Raw genomic sequence first — 11958 nt, forward strand, 5'->3', positions numbered from 1 at the left:
CCATTAAATTGACTGGGTTCACCAAAGATACCCTAAGGATGTGTCTCTTTCCCTTCTCCCTCAAGGAAAGAGCCAAACATTGGTTTCATTCCTTAGCACCAAACTTCATTACTTCTTGGGCTCAATTGCAACAAGAATTCCTTAAGAAGTATTTTCTCATAGGAAAGACCAATGACATTAGGAGAGTTGTTACTAGTATCTCCCAACATGAGGCGAACAACTGTATGAGATCTGGGAAAGACTTAAGGACTTGCTTAGATCATGCCCGCACCACGCTGTCCCGAAATGGCAACTAGTGCAAAGCTTCTATGAATGCTTGACCGAGCCTAATAGACAAATGGTAAATGCATCTTGTGGGGGGACATTTATGATGACAAGTGAGGATGAAGCATGGACCTTGTTTGAAAACTTGAGTAATAAATTCTATTCGGCACGCATCCATTAGATGTAGGGCACATGCACCTAAAGCACCAAAAATTGAAAGTCTTTTGAAATAGGACATTCTTCGGATGTAGCTACCCAAGTAGTTGATGCTATCACTAGGAAGTTAGATCAATTGATGGTTGCTAGTTTTACTCCTAATTCTGCTCACATGCACACACAGCATGAACCATGTTCAGTCTGTTCTAGTCCTATGCATCATGTAAATGATTGTCCTACTGCTAGAAATTTTTTTGATGTTTCACATGAGCAGGTCAATGTAGCATTTTCATGTCCGGGTAATGATCCGTGCTCTAATACTTATAACTTGGGGTGGAGAAGTCATCCAAACTTCTAATGGAAGGCTCAAGCTTTAGGCAACTCGGCCCCAAGGGTGCACAATCAAGCTCAATCTAACAAACAGCCTTACCACCCTTCTTCCATATATTGGCCTCCACAGCAGCAATCTCAGGCCACACCATCTCCTCGGTCAGATTTTGACTTTCAAAATCAGATGTTGAAACTTGTGAGCGAAATGAGTCAAATAGTGAACTTTCACTCCCAAGCCATTGCCATGTTAGAGGCTCAGATGGGACAAATGGCTAATACCCTCAACATGAGGGAAGATGGGAAACTTTCAAGTCATCTAGTAATGTGGTCGTTTTGAAATGTTAATAATAATACCACTCGCAATAGCACAAATCACTGTAGGATAGGTTCTATAGAGAGGGTATCGAACTTCAAGGATTGCGTTGGTTGTGTTTATCAAGTCTTAATAAAACTTAATCTAACTTAACTCCGCAGAAAATTGATTTTGTGGGTTTTGTTTTGTAAACTAAAAAACTAAACTAGATGTTGGAATACAATTTAAAACGCATCTAAACGATGGTAGAGAATAGGAAATTGATTTCACCACTAACCTTGTAACAATGACTATCATTTTTAACAAGGGAAATTCATTCTAGGCAGTATATTACTTGTTTGTGTTTGTCAAACACACAACAATGTGTCAAGAAAATACCATCATAAAAAAATAAGTATAACCCATCTTTGATTAGTGTGGATTATCAAATTTATCAACTTGTTTACAAACAATCAAGGATTAAGCATAATTCATCTTTGGTTAGCACAAATCATCTCCCTACATTACACTAAACTAAAGTGTAGTATGATTTGTCTACCCTAGGCATGAGCTATCAAAGTCTCTTGCTTGCATGTCAAAGAATACCATTGCATAACCATCATTCTTATCGTCATAGAAAATAAGGATGATTTGAGTTCAATTAAGATAAAAAGCTTTCTAAGACAAGATAATTATTTCGTCAAGATTGCATATAATCATTAAAACCAATTACAAGAGTTGTAATCCTCTAAGTTATACAATCATCATGCCTATGCAAAAAATCCCAAAGAAAAATACAATTTAAGCTATTGATATTTGGAAAGGGTTACATCAAAAACCTATGAAGAGTTTTTAGCTACTCATGGAGGTGCTGGAATGCATTCTGATTGAAGAGAAATCCATCCAAGACTTGCTGTCCACGAGTTCTTGTTGAGAGAGACTAGAAAAAACTAAGAAAACTGAAAACTCTATTTTTTCACTCTTTTCTCCATCTCTCTCTAAAATGTACATTAATCCTCTATTTAAAGGCAAAATCAGATTTCCTCCTCTTGAAGAAAGGCATCTTCTACTCTGTTTCAGAACTGTAGGAAGTTTGGATTCGCTGCTGCAACTATTTTTTTTTTTTCCAGAATTTCTGTAGTGATTCTGCATTTTGGTGAGCTCGAGCTCACCCTACTAGCTGGTTGGATTCCTGTGCTCAAGCATTGTTTGGCCTTGCGCGTGAGCATAGGTGCACTCAAGCTCTTCTGGTTGTGCGCTCGAGCGGAATGCCTTGGCAGAAAACTTGTTGCTCCTTTTAAACTCAATTTTGATGGTTTAACTTGTCTTTTTTCCTTAGCATCATGAAAATTCTTAAAACACAAAAACACTGCAAAACATTATATTACAAAGAAGCTAAGGAGTTAACAAATGCGAATTAAGGGGCTTGAATGTGCAACATTTAGTGCTTATCAGCCGGTGGCCAACCCGAAGGGACACTACATGGTAAAAGAAGGTACTTCACATCACCAGCAAGTTTAAGCCATCACCACATTGCAAAGTGGAAGAAAGGTCGACAATCATGTGCAAGAAAAGAAGGATAAGCAAACTGAGATTTCACAAAATCTGTAGAAGGAAGAGGGTAAGCAAGTAAACAATGAGGCTTCTTCTTCATCCGCTCCCACTCCTAAGATACCATATGAGCCCCGGCCCCCATTCTCAAATCGTCTTAAGGCACATTCTCACTTCTGGAAACAAGTAGAGAAAATACAAGATATGATGGAGGTCTTCAAACAGGTAAAAATCAACCTTTCACTTCTGGATGCCATCAGACAAATCTCATCCTATGCTAAGTTCCTCAAAGATCTATGTACTCAAAAGCGAAGAACAAGGGCTCGCACTCCGAAGAAGGTATTTGTCACTGAGCAGGTCAGCTCTATCCTTCAGCATAGTCTCCCTCCAAAGTTCAAAGACCCTAGTGCTCCAATCATCTCTTGCATTATTGGAAACCACAAGATTGAGAAAGCCCTCCTTGATTTGGGGGCTGGAGTGAATCTACTAACTTATTCAGTTTATTTACTGCTCAATTTGGGGGAATTGAAGCCCACCAATTATCTTCCAATTGGCTAATAGATCCAGCAAGAAACCGCGGGGAATCATTGAGGATGTTGTCATTCGAGTCGACAATTTCTATTTCCTTGTCGACTTCATCGTTCTTCATACTGAACCGGTGGCCAATCCCACCAAGATGATCCTTGTAATCCTCAGTCGCCCTTTCTTAGGTACAACTAATGAGAACATAAACTGTAGGACCAGAATTATGAAGATCAGGTTTAGGAATATGAAGGTAAAATTGAACATCTTCCATACCGTCCAGCAACCATCGGACAAAGCTTAGTGTCTCTTTCTGGACTCCATAGAGGACTTGATTGTAGAGTCCCTTCCTTGCATTCTGACTAAGATCCCTTCGAGGTTGATATGACACACATTAGGGTGGATAATTGTGATCTAGGACAAAACACAAGCCAAACAAATTCCTGGCTTCACACTACTGCCAGACTTGATGTTTATCCTCTGGCCATACCGAGAACTAGGGTTAGCAATTTTTGACACGACCGGCGAACCCAATACGAATACGACAAGAAAATTCAGGGTTTGGGTTTGACATTATCAGGTTTACCCGATTATGACCCGTTTATAATCGTGTCGCAGGTTGACCCATCAGACATGATTACACGATTAGATTTTATTTTATTTATTTATTTTTTTAAGTCGGGTCCAAAAGGACTGAGAGTCCAAAACCCTAGCCGCATCACACTGTTCACCATCACGCATCACATTTCTAGTTTTCTTCTCACTTCACCCAGTTCACCGTCTTCACGAAGTTCACGCATCACACCTCCTAAATGGCCGAGACGCCTCTCGGAGACTCAGATCCTCCACGAGGTCCAGGGGCCCAGGCTCTCAGAGCCGCAAAAGCCAAATTTTAGCTCTCAAAGCCGAGCTCCACCACGCAACCCTCCAAAACGGCGTCGTCCCCACCGACTCTTTCCCTTCGATCTCCACCGGCGTCGTCCCCAACGGATCTTTCGGGGTCCAAGCCCAGTCGAACCTCATAAAGGCTAAAGTCCTCGGTTCTGGTCGTCTGATCCGGAGGCCTGGGCTCTCCAGCCCTGCTCAGTGTCATGTATGTTAGTTTGTGTTGGCTGCATTCTGTTTGACAAAATCAATATTATGTAATGTTGCTACATAATCAGGGATGTCGTTTATTTCAGATTCTTCATTTTAGAAAAGTGGTTCAAGGTGTTCAAAGAAGATTCTATGCAGATTCCAACTCAGAGAAGTCGGATCCCAAAATTCCATCTAGAGGGCCTAGACATGCGTCCGGACGCTCATTAGAGTTCGACAAGTAATCAGATTTCCTTCACAGACACGTATATAGGAAGACAGCTGTATCCGTCTGGACAATAGGCAACACTGTCTGGACGAGGTCCTTGATAAGGTAAGACGTGGAGAAGAATTGCAACCGTCCGGACGACAAAGCAACATCGTCCGAACGCGATCCTTATTATGGTAATTACGTATAGCAGAAGTGCAACCGTTCAGATGCTAGGGCTACACCGTCTAGACGCGGCCCTGATATGGAATCGAGTGGAGCACATTATGGAAAACCAGTTGCACAGCTCACCGTCTGGACACTCTTAGCTACCGTCCGGACGCCGCCAAAAGAAATCCGTTTTAGACTTGTTTTACGTCTGCTGAGCCTATAAATATAGGCCTCTAGGCATGTATTCTTTACAACTTAGAGAGTAGATTTATGAGAGAAATTGTGAAGATCCGCTAGCTCTCAAGTCGTTACCGTTGTGCTGTTGTTGTGCTCATAATTGAAGTTTATCTTAAGGAGGAGCCCTAAGGTAAAGAAATCCATAGAAGACTCCTTCAAGTAGGAGACTTGGTTGGGAGGTGTTCACGTTGGGTTACGTATCAGAGTGCTAGATACGTTCGTTGCATCGGGTATATGAGTGTTACTGTCTGTGTACTTGCTTTGTCTTCTAATAGTGGATTTCTTGGGTTTGGCTACCCCGGAGTGGTTTCTCTCTTAATTGAGTTTTCACTTCGTTAACAAAATATTTGTGTTCTTTAAATTTTGCATTTACAATATTTTGTTACACATTGTTCGCACACACAGAGTAAATTAGAAGTCATTTATTTTTCAATGTAAACCTCCTCTTCAAGATCCCTATTCAGATTACATTCATTTGAAGTAGCTCTAGATCAAAATGAGCTATTAAAGCCATGATTATCTTAAATCAATCATTCTTAAACACTGGAGAGAAGGTTTAATGATAATCAATAAATTCATTTTTAGTAAAACCCTTGGCTACCTTGGCTACAAGTCTAGCTTTATATCGTTCAACGTTATTGGAAGCATCCATTTTGGTTTTGTAAACTCATTTGCAGCATATGGCTACAATTTCCTTTAGTAAGTCAATGAGATCCTATAACTTGATTTTTAGCCATAGATTAAATCTCTTCCTTAATGGCATTGAACCACAATCTATAGTTATCTCCACTCATGGCTTGTGAAAATGATTTTGTATAATCTTAGATCTGATGTCAAAATTAGACTTTTGGAGGTATACAACATAATTACTAGGAATTACTGGTCTTCTTATTCTAGAGGTCCTTCTTAATCCTACTTCCTCTGCATTTTGCAAAGATTGAGTAGGTTCATCCCGAATATGTTCTTCATAAGTTGGCTACTTTGAAATCGATTATGGTTCAAGGTAATCAATTTTATTTTCCATAAGCACAATCAAACGTCTTTCATCTGAAGCCAATTCAGTCAACTCTCTTGCTTCTTCAAATTTAGTCTTTCGAGGATAAGCACTTCCACTAGGTTCAACATCCTCTAAAAATTTTGCATTTGTAGACTAAAAAACTCTAGGATAATAGTAAGGACAATAAAACTTGAACCCTTTCGCATTTATTGCATAACCAGCAAAAAATCTATTAGTTGTCCTTGGATCTAATTTCTTTAGATGCAGATTGTAAATACTCACTTCAATAGGATAACTTGATATGTGTAAATGATTTAAACTTTGTTTTCATCCATTCCATAATTCAAAAGGTGTCTTATGGATAACCTTGGATGGAACCTTGTTCATTAGAATTACTAATCATGCTCCTGACTATATCCATAAGTGTATGATTTTTTTTTTTTGCTACACCATTTTGTTGTGGTGTGTTTGGTATTGTATATTGAGCAATAATTCATTCTTTTTCAAGGAATTTTGCAAATGAATGTCACTTTGATATACTTAGGAGTGAGATCCTCAACGATCAAAATGTCGATGTGTTGGGTGATCACATGTAGCATTGTGGGAACACCATTCCTTAAGAATGAATCCAAATCCTTTGATTAAATCAAAGAGAATAAATATTCATTTGAGATAGATTTAATGGAATTAATTATTCTTAATCTCTTGCAGGAGTTGTTATGTACATGATGAAATGAGATTTTACAAGTACGAGAATAATTAAGAGATGAAATTGGGTACTTAAGGATAAGATGTAATAAATTAAAGTGACAATCAACTTATAACTTTAATTTGACTATGGAGTATTTCATGGAGGAGTCAAATTTAAAATATAAATATAGCCAATGTGATTAATTAAATAATAAAAATAATAAAAATAAATAGAGTGCAATTACAATTGTTTAGTGGCATGATGATGTTGCACCTGCTGACATGGCAGGCCACGTTAACAAGATGATGGGTCACCAGATGACATCAGGCTAACGTCGTCAGGTGACGTTAGCATGACATCACCATGGCGAGTCCCACACTGGTCTTTTATTTTTTTATTTTTTTTTATATTAAGTAAAAAAGTGAAAGTAGAATGAATCTTGGCCATTGATTGGAGATATCTCCTAAACCCAATGGCTAGGGGCAGTTCAAAAGCCCTTTGTAAAGGATCTAAAGTCCTTTCATTTGTTTTGTGAGCAGCATGAGAGGGAGAGGAAGCAAAGTGATTTAATACTTTATATTAATTTTTTATATTGAATTTATTACAGGAAAATTATAATAGCGCCATTGTAATGCCCAATTGAAATTGAAAATTTTACAATAGTTATGTTATAATGCTTGACTAATGTTAGAATATTTTAATAATATTTATATCTATATTGTAGTAATGCCCGTATGAAAATATGAGTAAATACTACAATAGTCGTCATAATGCACGAGTGACAATATGATATAGATATATTATCATAATGCCCAAATGACATCACTACCTCATAGATATAGCGTTATTCCTGCCAAAATAAATAATGAGAATAAAACATGTTTAGGTTAATAAAACAAAATCTAGATAGTATTTCCATGCTATCACGTTGGAGGGCCATGCACTCATGTGAATAGTACCATGCATACAATACCATGGTCCCATGCTTGCCAGATATTTACAATTTTTGTAAATATATCATTATTTTGTATATTTTTGGACAGTATAGGGAGAAAAATTAATGGTCATTATTTTTTAGCCTTTTAAAAATAATTTAAAATTGATATACTGTCAAGCGCGAGCACAGTAATTACAGTAAGCACTAGAATCAAGGAATAACATTAGGAATCCAATAAAGTGGTCTATAGAGAAGAGGTAAGTAAAATTACTTACTGAAACTTGATATCTACTTTCAAATTATGATATTTGTTTTATAAATCGAGCTTGATTATTTTATGAATTAATATGGACATTTACATTTGATGAAGGTTGCAGTTTCGAGATATTTTATTTATGCCTATTATGGTTTATGAAATATAAGATGACATGCATCATGCTCATGATACATATTACGAGTAATGTTAGGGACCATCTTTTTACCCTCTTTTTATCCTACTAAATTTATATGACTTTTAAAATTACCATTAAATTTGAGATGGATCACTATTAAATTTTGATCTAGTGATAATTTTAAAAGTCACATCAACTTTAAGAGGATAAAAAGAAAATAAAAAGATTATCCCTAGCATTACCCTACATATTGCATACATGTTGCATTAAAATGATAATAAGACACTTATAATGAAGTGGGCATGAGTCCCCAACATGGGAACAAGTCCTAGTGTTGAGAAAAAATAATAATAATAATAAGTTGGGCACGAGGCTCAGGGTGAGGGGGGTGAATCCTCAATGTTGAATGGCAAGGGAGAAAGTCCTTGTTGGAGCGAGTCACCCAGTTAGTAATAAACTGATGACAAAGGAGAAAGTCCACAATGGGAGCAAGTCCAACTGTCAGCTAGTTTAAAAAGCAGTCAGAAACAAGTCCCTTGGAATTAAAAGAGAGAACAAGACACTATATTGCATAAATTGATGTGATTGATGTGTATGGTTTTTTGCTTTAGATGTACTTATGTGTATACATTTCTCGGTATGAGACTTGAAATGTATTATACATTTACATCGAAAGTTATATAAAAATAGGAAAATGTTAAATTTACAACACCAACACAATAACTACACAACAACTTTTCACATGAGGGTGGGCCTCAGACACTGGGCCCACCCTCATGTGAGGGGTTGTTGTGTGGTTGTTGTGATGGTGTTGTGTATGAATCAAATCCCATAAAAATATATAGTTAAGGCATTGCTAAGGACAAATATAATGAATTTTTATGCATAAACAAGTGACTCTACTTTCCAAAAAGAAGGCTCATACCAATGACATTAATTTTTATACTTACTGAGAACGTAGACTCATTAATTCACCTATGTAATTGTGGTAACCCTACAATTACATAGATTATGTTGCCGGTTTAAATGTAAATATAGACTCGCTAGCAAGCTAAGATGTCTTCTATTGAGAATCTCAGGAGCCTCTAGTTTATGGGATGCTGGCTTGAGATAAATCAGTTTGTTAACTTAGGTTATATGCCACATATGAAATATTTTGTAAATATGTTCAAACAGTAAGATTTAATTATGTAACGATTTATTTTATAAAAGCTCTGGTATATTTTATTAGTGAATTTATAATGTTATTTATTTTCGTTGTGTTATTTTAAGGTATTAGTAGTAACGTCACGGCTTGTATAAAAAAAAATTATATATGTCGGGGCATTACATATATACAATTACAAATTTTTAGTAAAATAAATTGTAATTAATAATAACCTAGGATAAGTCATGAGATTGCAAGTGTCCTAATCCTATTGGAGCTAGTTTTATTTTCCCTTTAAGTCCCTTCTTAAGCTGATTATTATCTCTTAAGGGCTTGACTTAATTATATAAGGAGATATCCCCCATGGACGTGTATTATATAGTGGATGAGACTTAGGTTTTCTAAGTTCAATTTTGACAAGAAAACCTAGTCCTACCTTCACTTGAAAATATTAGCATATTTAAAGGGGTCTTGTGTAGGCATTAGAGCCTACACTCTTGGTCTCATAATTAGAACTGAGGAGAATGTTTAAAGGTCTCAACACCCTAGCCTACACGTGTGAATTGAAGGAGGACCAAGAGGAATCAAATCAGCCCACACTATAGTTCTAGCCGAATATGCAAGGTATTGTTCTTAACTTGCAATATTTTTTTTTTCTTTTTTTTTGGCGTGATCTTATTCTATGCTTTCATGAAGCTTGTTCTTGGATTTTTCCATTGTATCTTTGAGATATATTCCCAACAATTATAATCAAAGAGGAGCCCAAGCCATAAATCTCTCAAGTCCTCAATCCTATTCAACAGAAATACCAATGATACCTCCATGGCTTTTGTCTCTTGCATTCCCCCCCACCCCAATCGGCTAGTGCTTTGGTGTGGGCTAATTTGATTCCTCTTAGTTCTCCTTCAATCTTGCATGTGTAGACTAATGCCTTGAGACTTCTAAATCTTCTCCTCAATTCTGATTGTGAGACCAAAAGTATATGGTCTAATGCCTTCACAAGATCCCTTTAAATAGGCGTGTATTTCCAACTGAAGGTAGGATTAGATTTCCTTGTCAAAGTAAACCTTGAACATCTAAATCCTATTATTATAATACACAACCACATAGAGGGGATCTCCTTGTGTAATTACGTCAAGCACCTAAGAGATAATAATCAGCTTGAGAGGGATCTAAATGAAAAATAAAAACTAGTTCCAAAAGGCCTATGACACTTGTCATGACTTGTTCTAAATTAATAATAATTAGAATTTATTTTACTAAAAAAAATGTAATTGCACTCTTATATTTATTTTGATTAATCAAAACTCCAAGTGACATCTTATAATTGCAATTAACTCCTTCATAAAATATCCATAGTAGAATCAAAATAAAACTATCTCTTTAATTCACTATCTTTTAATTCTTGAGTTCCTGATTTGATCCCTTGTTTACTCTTGTTTCATCTAATACATTTAATTTTAGTAACTCCTTACTAAAATACTTTGGCCAAAGATTTAGAATAATCACTTCCCACTAAATTTATCTCAAGATGATATTCCATATCTCTTTGATTAAGATGAAATGATTATGGACTCCATTTTGAGGAGTAGCATTCCTACGATGCTACATTTGATCACCCAACAAACTGAGATTTTGACCATAAAAGACCTTACTCCTAAATATATCAAAATGACATCAACTTCATATTTGAGTTCACATTCCTCTCGGAATTAAGAGTCAATGCTATAAGCAGTCGTGAGTTCAAATTATTCACATTAACAGTAGTTATATAGAATAACAACTCACGTGGTCTGTTCAGTGCATTATAACCGCACCAACACATCAACAAGAAGTCTCCACTTTCATAATCATGATAGAGCATTGTGATTTATATGTTACAATTCTATCAAATGGAATACCCAATTCTATTACCAACTACGAACTATAGTTTATAAGTTACAAAGTTTATGACTTAGACCTTCTGTATGTCAAGGACTATATGTATATATAAAGAATAATATGCACATGCATATAATAATATGCCCAATGTTCTTAATTTTAAATAAATAATAAAAAAATATATTTTAATAAACCAACAAAGTCATAAGAAAGTAATTGACTTTTGGGACATAAACCCTAACAATGCACTCCTGGATCCAAGGTTACCAAGCGGGGTGGAAGCCAAGCTATTCATAATAGTGAGACTAAAACACCATTCCATGCTGTCAAAGAAATATCTTGAATAAGAATTACAGTTTAAAACTTATTTGAGTAAGACCTTTCCTGACAAAAACCAGTTGGGCCTATGCCACTTTCGAAAACTACAAGAAGACAGACATTTAGGGTGCGTTGCGATTTTAAATCAAATCACAAAAAATAAATCGTTTGAGAATTACATTTTAAAAAAGTTGTGAAAAAAAAAACTTACTTTTTCAAATCACAGGTAAGTGAATATTTTTAAAAACGCAAAATTTTAAAGGCTAACCTACGATTTTACTAAACGTTTAACAACATTTTTAAAAATTATTTTTTTAAAACGCACATTTTTAAATCGCACATTTTCAAATCGCAAACCCAAATGAACTCTTAGAATACAAATCGCACATTTTTAAAACGCACATTTTCAAATCGCACATTTTTAAAACGCACATTGTTTATGTGGAGAGAGAGAGAGAGAGAGAGAGAGAGAGAGAGAGAGAGAGAACATAGGAAATTAATTCCACGTTGACAGGAAACATTATAGAGAACATACTTATAATCAGGCTAAAATAAAAGAAAAGAAAAACAAGAGATTGTTTAATAGATTTCTTTCAAGCTTTATTGCTACGAAGCTATTAACGTATAAATCAGTGTTCCTTCCTGTTTCTCCCTTGTGTGCCAGCTCGACAAAAGACACCTATCTTTTGTAAGGGATAAATATAAGGGATATTGGGTATTAGATTAGGGGCCTTTGGCCTTGTTAGAAGGTTAGTTGCAATAGACTTAGTGGGTTGAGTTGTAGAGTTAG

Source organism: Alnus glutinosa, chromosome 14 (genome assembly GCF_958979055.1).
Source record: "Alnus glutinosa chromosome 14, dhAlnGlut1.1, whole genome shotgun sequence".
Lineage (NCBI taxonomy): Eukaryota > Viridiplantae > Streptophyta > Magnoliopsida > Fagales > Betulaceae > Alnus > Alnus glutinosa.